This window comes from Dreissena polymorpha, chromosome 6, assembly GCF_020536995.1.
Source record: "Dreissena polymorpha isolate Duluth1 chromosome 6, UMN_Dpol_1.0, whole genome shotgun sequence".
NCBI classification, from domain to species: domain Eukaryota; kingdom Metazoa; phylum Mollusca; class Bivalvia; order Myida; family Dreissenidae; genus Dreissena; species Dreissena polymorpha.
The window spans coordinates 64453207-64466441 of record NC_068360.1 but is presented as its reverse complement, the minus strand read 5'-3'; positions in this window follow the sequence as shown (position 1 = coordinate 64466441).

Below are 13235 nucleotides of genomic sequence, written 5' to 3'. Positions count from 1 at the left end.
AAGAGTCATTTACTGTGGCCATAGTCGACTTGCAGTAATGAGCAGGAGTGACATTTTAAGAGTCATTTACTGTGGCCATAGTCGACTGCCAGTTATGAACGGTGGAGTCATTTTAAGAGTCATTTACTGTGGCCATAGTCGATTTGAAGTTATGAACGATGGTGTCATTTGATGAGTCATTTACTGTGGCCATAGTCGACTTGCAGTAATGAACGATGGTGTCATTTTAAGAGTAATTTACTGTGGCCATAGTCGACTTTCAGTAATGAACGATGGTGTTATTTTAAGAGTCATTTACTGTGGCCATAGTCGACTTTTAGTATTGAACGATGGTGTCATTTTAAGAGTCATTTACTGTGGCCATAGTTGACCTTTAGTAATGAACGATGGTGTCATTTTAAGAGTCATTTACTGTGGCCATAGTCGACTTGCAGTAATGAACGATGGTGTCATTTTAAGAGTCATTTACTGTGGCCATAGTCGACTTTTAGTAATGGACGATGGTGTCAATTTAAGAGTCATTTACTGTGGCCATAGTCAATCTTTAGTAATAAACGATGGTATTATTTTAAGAGTCATTTACTGTGGCCATACTCGACTTGCATTAATGAACGATGGTGTCATTTTAAGAGTCATTTACTGTGGCCATAGTTGCCTTGCAGTAATGAATGATGGTATCATTTTAAGAGTCATTTGCGGTGGCCATAGTAGGCTTGCAGTAATGAACGATGGTCTTATTTTAAGAGTCATATACTGTGGCCATAGTCGACTTCCAGTAATAATCGATGGTGTCATTTTAAGAGTCATTTACTGTGACCATAGTCGACTTTCAGTAATGAACGATGGTGTCATTTTAAGAGTCGTTTACTGTGGCCATAGTCGACATTTATTAAGGAACGATGGTGTCATTTTAAGAGTCATTTACTGTGGCCATAGTCGACTTTCAGTAATGAACGATGGTGTCATTTTAAGAGTCATTTACTGTGGCCATAGTCGACTTGTAGTAATGAACGATGGGTGTCATTCTAAGAGTCATTTTCTGTGGCCATAGTCGAATTGTAGTAATTAATGATGGTTGTTATTTTAAGAGTCATTTACTGTGGCCATAGTCGACTTTGAGTAATGAACGATGGTGTTATTTTAAGAGTCATTTACTGTGGCCATAGTTGACTTGCAGTAATGAACGATGGGGTCCTTTTAAGAGTTATTTACTGTGGCCATATTCGACTTGCAGTAATGAACGATGGTCTCATTTTAAGAGTCATTTACTGTGGCCATAGTCGACTTTCAGAAATGAACGATGGTGCGATTTTCAGTGTCATTTACTGTGGCCATATTCGACTTTTAGTAAAGACTATAGACTATTTATAGTCAAGAACAATAATTCGATTTTATAATAATCTTTAGTGGTAAAGGATGAGGTGTGCTCACGAATGCAATTTGAAATTGTATTTTCTCACGCCGTGGCTAGACTTCTAGAAGGAAAGAACTAAAAAAATAGACTATTTGTTTTTAATGTATTAGTCCGTCGGTACCGTACATATTACGAACAAACGTATTCGCTTTTAAATGTAACTTAAATCTTTTGAACATCATGCACAAACTATTTAGCGTTGAACTGTTTTGCTGAATAAAAAAAAATGTTGCGCAATTTGGTGTTTCATTGCCTTTTTGCAGACAATGGAAAAGAGACATTTCAGACAATGGAAAAGAGACGTTCCCCTAAATTTTCTGCTCTTCTAACTCGTTTTTGATAACGAACCCAATGAAAGGAAAAGCACGGAAAGTCCTTTTGTAGGTCACAGAGTACTAAACATATTTGAGCAGCCAGTTATTTTATACAGCCTCATATCGATAAGCAGTAGAAAATCCAAATGCGCTGTTACTGTTGAATCGACGATTCCGGACGGCCATTTTAAATGTTTCTACTGCTCCATATAGTTTACTGACACCATATAGAATATATGGGGTCAGCATGTGACGTCAAATACCAAACACAAACAAACTAAAGAAGGGCATAATTCTTAATTAAACTGGCAATAGTGTTTATTGGGTATTTTTATTCAAGGCAATACAATTCTAATGAATGTACAGAAGCACTCTCCGACCTTCCGTAAATGAACTTTCACTTAATGTTTTATTTTTATCCCATTTAATATTTTAACAACTAATAAAAAATCGCGCGTACAGTTCTAAGTCGCATATATTCGCGATTAGTGGATAGAAAGGTGATATGAGCTCACTCAATGTGTTGACGCAGATTGATTAACTTTGATTAGAACTATAATGCAATAAAGACTGTATGCGAGCACGGCAATATGAACTGAGCGCGGATCAATAGGGACCAATAACTTATAAAATAGAATTTAACCTTATAAGTACGATGTGAGTGTTATCTGGATGCCCAATGCTATACCATCCGTATGAAAACTTGCGAAGATTGTATAGATGCAGGTACATAGAAGTTAAACAATATGAACTCTTAATATGTATACAGAACTCAATCTGCTGTGCACGTCTTCATCTAAAGATAATCACCAATCTCAAGCGACAAATTATTGGGCTTCAGAACATCCGTATTCCAATCTTACGTGTTAACTTAGCCTTGACCTTGCAGTGACCGATATGGTTGTTCAACGACGCGTCATAGTGATATTGTGATTCTTTGCTCAAATGTATCTTGAAATCCCTAAATTCTTGTCAAAATTGTAAACCTGACACACATTTTTACGTTGACTATATAAGGGATATGCAAAAACTCCAAAATGTCTACTTTGAACTTATCCTTAAAACGGGCGATATGGGTTGGCATGCACGACGCCATCTTCATATGTTGATCATTTGTGGCAATGTATTATGGTCGACATTTGTTGCTATCATTGTAATGTTATGGGTCAGACACATGCACTTTCACTAATGCTGTATAAGGAATGTGCAAACACTTCATGTGCTTAGTCACTGGCCGTGCTATTGGCCTTAGGATGTAATATATGGTTTTGCAGGTGACACGAGGTCTTGATATGATGAACTATTGTGCAAATGTATTTCGAAAGCCTATCGTACGGTCGCGATGTAATCATATAAGTGTTGCGTTATCTATATTGTACTCTGGTTTACGATACACGGCCGTTCGATATAAAGATTATTAAAATGTTACAATACAATTCAATTAACACGAACTACTATCGCATTATCTTTATAATACAGTACAGTTTATAGAGCACATACAATTCAAAAGTCCCCTATCAATGTAACCGGAGGGGAAAATAAGTTTCCCCTCGTACCGTCCGTCCGCATCTGGATCATCAGATAACACAATATAACTTAAGCTAGGTTGAGCTATAGTAGCTGAAATCAGGGTCCTGCGATAACTTAAAATGTTCTTAACTAGGTCAATACAACTTAGCATATGGATGGGATGCCATATGTGAAATATGCATGCTATTTTAGTTCGTTTGTCTGACAAAATCATTGGAAACTAGAATCGGGATCCGGTAGGAACACAACAAGTGTGTATGAAAGGTTGAATGAAACCTAGTATGTAAAAAGAGGCCTTATTGAGAATATACACGTTATTTAAGATTTGTTTCGTCGGTACATCCGCCGATTCGCCCGTTAAATAAATATTGGTCCTTTGATAAGTCAAACCGTATTTAAACTAGATTGATGAACCGGATTCTGTGTTCGGATGACCATAAGCTGAATATGAACGTCATGCACGTTTCACAATTTATTATCTTAACACAAATAATGTGGTTGCTATGGATACAGAAAATGTAACATCTTAAATCTGGATTCTGCGACAACTCAAAAAGTACTATTGCTAGGTTGATAACACTCGGTTTATGAAAAAGAGAATCGGGAATATGCATGCTGCGTCCGTCGGTTCGTCTGTCAGACACAGCCTGTTATTGCTTTGATGACATAACAAAGGGAGGGCTAAATTTGTATATTGCGACAACTCAAAAAGTCTTACAAAAAACTTGGTTGGTGTAATTCAACTTTTTAGCAGACCAAATTGTGGTTTGGGAAATGGTTACAAAAATAATTGCAACAACTAAACACTTCTTAAAGATGCTGTATCAAATTTACGAAGGTCCTGTTCTTAAATCGACACCATCAACGCGGTAGCGAACTGCTGGTTTGTCTGTAACACGGCTCTTTTTACGTTAATTATTGTTTAGGTACGCTATTTTATATTTATATTTCATGTGAATTGAAAATAATGTTAATTCAAAAGGGGCGGTTGGTTAATGCTTGCATGAGAATTTTGAGAGTTGTTATACGTGTAATTTCATAATTTTGGAGTTTTCATTTCGACTTCCGACTTCTGCACCTACACGTAGGGACATCTGCAAAATAATTCACTTTATGTTGTTTGATAGAAATCCGGTTAAATTAAGTTAAATAGTCGAAACAAACAACGTTGTAGATTATAAATACATGTTGTTTGTATGTCACTGCTACTGGTTGTCTCAAATGAACTACATTTATTATTAAGCAGAATAACGGTTTGTGTGCACAGGACTTCTCGAAATAAGTTATATCCGCTTACTGATTTATTCAAGATCCTCCTTTAAGTTCTGAATAGATACAAAACATATAATCAATGTGGAAGTATAGTTTGGTGAACATAGACGGTTTTTATTATAAGGCATTATGATTATTATAATGCCGAATTCTAATGAACAGGATAAACTTGTCAAAGCATACTCATACTTAGTTTTTCATCCGAATAGATCACAGTGATAACTGCAAACGCAATCTGATAACAGCCGATGCTCAAATGAGAAAATCGTTTGCTATCGAATGTCAAGGGTTTTTATTATTGGCCATGATATCTTCACTCCAGATTATTATCGTTGACGTCGAACTTTCAGCGCATAGTACTGTTAAAAATAGTTATGATTGCTTGATCAATGTTCCGTATGATTGCAAATTATCAAACAATAAAACAAATAAGAATCCATAAAATACACGTTATAATAATGTGCAAAACAATATACCCCCTCTTCTTCGAAGAGGGTCATGATAAGCAATATCGATATTTTTCTCAGCCGCATAAGTGTTAATAGTTTGATGATAATGAATATCACAAAATGAAAGTGAATGTAAAACTGTCAAAAATGACAACCTGTCAACGTGTTGTTTTCTGCTGGCACGAGAGGGCGATTACACTCTGACAATGTTTTCACCTTTTTACAGTAGGCTTTGTCAATGGCCTTTATAGTATGAGCGGCTTTGTTATTTTTAATTGCTATCTTGTAACTGCATTATTGTGTATATGATTACAATTCACAAAGCACTAATAATGATATAAATATACTGATTGAGCTTATATTAATCTGATAGCTATAGCCGGGTCAATTAAGGACTTAAAATACATTTTTTGTCATGAATTCATCAAGACATGAGATATTTATGCACATAGAAGATCAAGATATTGGGTGATCCTCAAATAAAAAGTATTTTTGATCTGTGTTGTGCAGGCTCTTTTTCCATCACTGTGAAAATGAAATTTCCATGTGAAAAGAATGTTAATTTTTTCTGAAGTATTTGATTCAACCATTGCATAAAATGAATTATTCTGCATACAATTTGCCATTTTGATAGGTGTTTGTTAGGTGATAAAAAGGAGATGACCAGAGATCCTGAGAAAAGGGATATACATTTGAGATCTGGTCAGCGCTCCATATGAAAGTGGTAAAATGATATACCTTTTATATTAGGCCAGTCCTCAAGAGAAAATGGGTATACATTTCAGAAAATTTTACCATTTAAAAATGTTTAAATACCTCTTGACTAAGGCTCTTAATTCATCTAGAATGAACATTTGTAATCAATGTATATCTTTTTAATACTAATAACATTAAATGTACACATTTAATCTAGTAATGTTTACAAATATATTTGACTGTATTTAATGTAGGACTAGCTAAAATATCCATTAGGAAAAGATCAGGGGGTGAAATATGCATTGCCTGAAGCTCTGACCCTGGGGCTATATCAAACACATTGATTAAAGAAGTAAAACAATTCATTGATGCATCAGATGGAAAATCATCCCCTCTTAACAACATGATACATAATTCTGTATAATATTTTTGGATCTGGATCTGTACACAACAGTATCTTTCGGTATGCGCGCTGCGGGAGAGAGATGGGAGTGACTTAAATTTTGAATTTATTTAATTCACTGAAATTCATCATTGAAGTTACAGTATGATCTCATTTGGTATAGATGTAAATGATTGTATCAAGCAACATATTTTAAATTTTTATCAGTATAAATTACTGTTTTGATTTCAGTATCATTTAAATGATTACAGTAAAGTTTATCATTCATATTACACATTCATTTTGTAAATATTCTCAATATAAGTATACTAGATGCAAACATAGTTGAAATAATACAGTTTGATATACTGTGTAATATAATTGACCAGTCGCCAAATACGAGATCGCTCCGCCCACTAAGTTGTGTTTTCATAAAAAGCGTTATCCATTACTCCGACAGTCGTTGTTTGTCGGACCATGTGGCCGCAATAAACGAAACATGATTGATTATTTCGTGAGTTTGATTGACAGCGGGCGAGTGGTCAATTATAATGTAACTACACATCCAAGCAGTCGATTAAACCATTGCAACAGAGCCACCTGGTGTGCCGACGCACCAGCAGAAAAGTCAAATGCTTTCTGACTTAGTGCATTTTACTATTTCTAACATCTACATTAATAAAAGATACATGTTTACATTTGTATGTGTTTGAACAAAATTATTATCTTTAATGACTTAATCTGGCCATGCATGTCCCAGATTTCAAAATCAAGGCCTTGGTCTGAAAAATTGGTAACATTTAAGTGAAACTGTTACCAGGCTTCTGAAATTAGTTTTTATTGAACTATGTAAGAAATTATAAGTCAGGCACTGATTTTTCTTGTTTTTTAAACAGTCATAGATCAGTATGGCCTCTTGGTAATGACCCATTGTTTGCTAACTTGACACAACCTTGAAACTTTCCACACTTCTATAATAGCAAATCTTGATTTAGGTGATCTTCAATAGTACATTTACACTTTAGCTCTGTCACAAGAGTGCTGGTAAAGTCAAGTCATATATTTAAATCTAGGCCATATCAACTCAAAGTGTCAAAGACAAATGAAAGATTGTTTACTACTGCTGTGAGTTTTTATATAATTTAACTCATGAAGACCATCGATCATGTGAGAGAAAATTCAAATTATCTTAGTATATCAGTTTTAGAAGCCTTTAAGGTAACATAATGTGCTAGTTTGAAATGCCGCTTCTGAGGATCAGACCCACAGCGTAACCTCCTGCAATCAAAGTCTACACTCTAACACTAGGCTTTTAGGAAGATTCTGAAAAGAATTATCCCTCGAGAGCAACCAAACCAAAACTTAAGTCATATATTGCCGACTCGGTTTTATTGAGTCGGTTAATGAGAGATAATGGAGGTGAAACATCTCTCGTGCCCTCTAGTAGCGCCTTAAGCGGAATTCAATTCTCAACACAAAAGCGCTGGAAACATTAATGTTCGAAATAAAATCATTTAATTAATGACAAATCTATTATTAGAGCCAGGTCACAAAAAACGCAGTCTAATCGGTATCGAATAGAACTAATTGTTATTGTCAGAAAACCGCTTTTAAGCAAACAGATTTCAAGCGACCACAGGCTGATCTGGATCAAAACTGGCCACAATCGCCTTAATGTGTCTTTTACTGTGCCACAGTTCATTTAACTTTAAAAATAGAAAGAAGAAAGAATACAAACCAGTAAAGGGTTTGTGATCAATGTTGAATTTTAGGACAGCTTGGTGATCTGCAAATCCCATATGATATGTTGATATCGGGTATCATAGTCCTTCAATAAGTCACAAAATGCTGGAATACAACTTATAAAGCAAAATGTGATAAAAATTGATAACTAAAAATACCAGTATGCCAGTTTTGCCGTGTCAAGCTGTCAAGATCCAGTAAGTCCTTCATTCACATCGAACATATCCTTCGCATTCCATTCATTGTAGTCATTAGCGATATTTAGTGAATAAATAACTCATATATCCAAATTAACAGTTTTTAAATAGCCAAACAAGCCGATTGATGCTGTAAGAAAGTTTTGACAGAAGTTTGAACATGCTCTCATGGGCGCGGCCATTGTTGGTATCACGTGGGCGGGTTACTTCCAGCCCGTAGTACTAAAATTGTTTTACGAACGAAATTTGTTTCAGTTTCTAATAACGTTTTTTCACGTTAAACGGTCTTAGAAAAATTCACTAAAAATGGTGTATGCAATATTTTTTTTAGAAAAATGTTAGAAAAACGTTTTAAAGTGACAAAATGTAAGAATTACAAAATGCTATGCTAAATGTCTATTCCGTCTGCCCAAAATCTGGTAAGGCATCAAAAAGGCCAACCGATTTGCGCAGTGTTTTTGAAAAACGGTATTACTAAAGTATATTTGCAGTAACGCAAATATACTAAAAATAACAAGATTTGTTTCTATCAAAAAGTCACATTTATGACTCAATCTTGACAAAACTTTATCAAAATTTTTATCTGGATAATATTTAAGCTAAGTTGTCATATGGATCACGCGTTTTAATGCAATATTTACACCTCAATATTGATTAAACTTGATAAATGTTAGTCATGCGCGACCCAAAACAAGGTCACCAGATTAAATTGTACAAACCCCGTGTTATCACAAAAAGAAACTAAATTTATGATTTAATCTTATTGAAACATTGTCACAATCTCCATCTTGACACAATATCAAGGCTATGTCTAAATATGGGGACATTTGCTATCATATACTTAGTCACTAGATACAATATCCGTCCTTTGGTATACCATAATTTATGTACCTGACATTCGGGTGAGTATTGTAACGTTATCGTGGCACTCTTGTTTAATTATTCGTTACCAATTTTAGTCATTAGTTATTTATGGTGTTACTTTCAACTTTCCTGGGCTTTTTATATATTTTTGAATCATACCTCATAGAGTGTAATATAAATTGTTGTCAACCCACGAATGGAAATGTTTCCGACCTGTACCGACATTTAGACTTATAGATGTAAACATGAAGAGAGCTAATATTTTCTTTATGAATGAGCATTATTATCAACTTAATTACAAAAACAGATACCACGAAGTACTCGTCAGCAAGCATGCAAACATAGCGTTATCCGACATACAAAACAAGTCAGGCTTATGAAATGAACGTATGCAACATTATGTGTATTAAATCATGTAAACTGATACAATAAAGCTACATCAGTCATTGTGTATGAATTGGTATTTACAACAGGTTAGAGCTGTTGTAGGTACACGATATTCTCAACAGTTTCAATATCTGTGTGAGTTTGATTAGTGGTCAACCAGTTTCTGATTAAAACACAAGACCGCAACAATATTTAAAACATTTTAGTAACAACTTAATTGCTAGTAATTGCTTCTACAATTCAAAATTCGTCCCCGCGTTATTGAATCTGGTACGTTAATGAAATCGGATTGCTAGGACACACCCCGGCTTCAAATATAATGCAGCCTCGGGCGCGGCAGAAAATCAGAAACTTCGAAATAAACCCTGTTATCTCCAGGTTTAAATTATTAGTAAATAGGAAGATGTAAAACATATCTAACACCATTTATAACCAAATGTGCAATAAACTGAAACTGAATAAAACAAAATTAATAAGAACGATTCTTGCACTTTTTCGATATTACGTGTATATTTACTACTCAAAATTTGCTAAGGATCACTTTTTATTTTCAAATTAACTTCAATTTAATTTAATTTACTTAAATTGTTATTTTGCAGGTTTTGAAATTATAATGAGTGCTTTTGATTTTATTTGTATGTATTGATTTATCATTGATGCGTGACGCTGGCTGAATCTAGCTAGGTGTGAACTTCAAATTACACACACTATTAAAAGTGATCCTTAGCAAATTTTGAGTAGTATATATGAAGTTATACTTGTATGTATATGAAGTTGCACTAGAGAAGATTATCAATGTTATCTTTAAATTTAAACACTGATTAAAATACAGATTATGACTGGCACAACCGTTAAAAGCCGACTGTTAAATATAAATGAGACAGATAAACTACTTTGCACGAAACACAGCATTTACAATGGCTAACGAATTGAATGGTATTCAGATGACGTCTGAGCAAGAAGAATTATATTGCGATCCTTGTGGTAGTGACAGTAAAAAGACATCGGCCTCTGGATTTTTTTGTGTGACAATAGTAACAAATGTATATGTTATTCGTGTATAAAACAACATATAAAGTTTGCAGGTCTAAAAGCTCACACAATTTTGGACGAATCATGTATGCCGTCGAAAAAGCTGGAACATGCCAAGACTTGCATTCAATTGTGTGGCGAACATCCTGAAAAAAAAGTAAAGTATTTCTGCACAAGTCACAAGAACCTCATTTGCAGTGTCTGCACGAATCTAGAACACCGAGCATGTAAATTAGAGTCTATCCCAAATGTATCCAAGAACTTTAAAGAAAATGAGGACTATGGACACATGCAGGAAGGATTAATTGTGTTCGCACTACCATTTCAAATGTTACAACTCATTTAAGACTTACCAACGATATGAACGCTTTTGAAATTGGATTGCTGGAAGGTTCGTTGATGCAGTCCACGACATTGTTGGCGGAAAAGGCCAAGACTATCAGATTCCGTTTTAAAAATAGATCGAGAAAATGATGGCTTTATGCAACTGTGAAATCCCTGTTAGGAAACGAATATTAATGAGATGCGAGCAATTAAACTGTCTTTATCAAAGGTCAAAGATAGAGATACTCAACTTTTTATTTTGGCAAAAGGACTTGTATCAAAGTTAAGAGACAAAAAGAAGTTAATTGAAGGCATTGGGAATAGGGAAAGATATAAATTTGTACGTTTTATCAAGGATAAAACAGCTGTCAAAATGTTGAATACTACGTATAAAATCGGAAGGAATAAGAAAACTTAACATGATCTTTTAAAAGTCTTAAATTCCAACGGTTTTGGGCAATCCGATTTTATAACAGTAAGTACCTATTTTGTTAAACTTAAACATAACTTATAGGATATAACAAAAGTTCTATTTCATCCAATCAGTAAGTAAATAACTTGTTTATATAAAAATATATTTTTTAAATATAGGTTTTCAACTGACCTTCTGCGTAAACCTGGGAGCTTCACACTGTGGGATGTTCCTGTTGTGGGCAACATTTGATAGTTTGTATTTACGACTATCGCAGCAGGCCAAAGGTATTTTAAATCTTTAAACACAAGTTCAGCGTTTTAATTTTAAACTTGATTTATATTGTTGCAATATCGTGCAATTTAAGTTGTATCTAAAGAAAAATAAAAAAACGTTTACTCGTAAAGAAATAACTATTGTGGTTATATGATGGGTCGGGTAATTACAACGTTTGATACGGTATTATTCGATAGGTTTCTTCCCTCATAAATATCCGCCCGTAAAGAAAGCGAAGAAAAAAGTGGACATTAATGAAACATTAGCTATGGTCCAGGTAATATATATTAACAGCGGCATATTAATTAAACAACACTGTTATGGTTCAGGGGCTTTATATAAGTCACGTCAACAATATGTTACTGGTTCATATTAAGCCGTTTTATAACTTTTTATTTCTACAATGAAACTCGGGTTCGTTTTATTATATATTAATCACGAATTTTATGACATATATTCAATACGAGAATTCAATACCGCGCGCAGCACTTTATTGAGTTATATCAATAACAGGAACATACAAACGTTCGCTATAACTCTCTCTCACTCTCGCTCTCTGTGTTTAAGTGTTTCCAGTAGTAAGGCGGAAAAATTATTATCAATGCTGACTTTTACATTAAAGTATGCATACAACATCGTGAGTTTTACAAACACATATAATTCTTATATATATATCATATATATGAATCAATATAATTAACTATTTAACAACTACTCAAAAGCTAAGCGCTGTTCCTAATAGGTCGAAATCTGCTGTTGTATGCATTATTATATAAAGATGTCTTCAAATATCCGTAGCAATCATGCGCGTTATTAGTCACATAAATTTCAAATTGGCTTCGATTATACAGTCATTTAAACGGGGATATACATGCGGGTCAGGTTAAACATACAGTGTAATATGTGATGTTTAAAAGACTTTTTATTTCTTTATGCCCAACGTTTAGTGTATGTTCCTAAATCTAGAATATAGCTAAGTATTTTGTTAATTTTATGATAAAGCACGGTGTAACGTTAAACATATAAACAATGGCATATATAGATGTTACTGAACTGAGCAATTCGTATTAAGGAACATTCTAAATGTGCGTATCTTGTTAAAAGTGTGTGCATGATAATTATTAAATGAATATTATTAATAAAAGAAACAGTCGTAACATTTAAACTTAGTCAGCAAATACTACGAATGTGTTAAATGGGTTTATGCACTATATGTGCATTTGATTTATGATTATATGCATCGCTTCCTCAATATTTCAAAAGACATTGATTATGAGTATAAGGCACTCATTATGATCATGGAATAAATTGTATCAGCATGTTATTTGGATGGAATTGTTCAACTAAATATTACCAATCTTGTTTATATCGATGATTTCTTGGAACAAATTAACATAGGATATTAACTTAAATGAGCAAATGCCTCGATAGTCATTTCCCTCATATACAGTATAAAATATCTCTTTAACGAAATTGAATAACACATTTTAGTGATATCCGGCAATATATCAGTAGTTTTAATATATCAGCAGAGATAAATGCGTGCTATGCATGAATGTATATCTCAAAGTTATTTTATTTAAGAGTCACATTACATAAGCTTCTGTATTATTAAGTTCGCTTGCTAGTTCGCGATAGTCCATGAGCTTGTTTCATTAAATAGCACGGAACACCGGAGCGATATGCTGACCTTTAACGGGCATATATACACTATTGATTTAACATATATATACCTAACAAAACAAGTAATTGAGTAATAAATATTTCATCTATATAAATATATTATTATCTATTAAAGTATATAATGATGAAATGGTAGCGGAAATATATACATATTGGATATACGCCTCCAGTGGGATTCGAATGCGAACTTTAAAACACTACAATACAGTACGCATGTCTGCATCATATACTTCAAACACGTATTTCACTCAGCAAGCGCG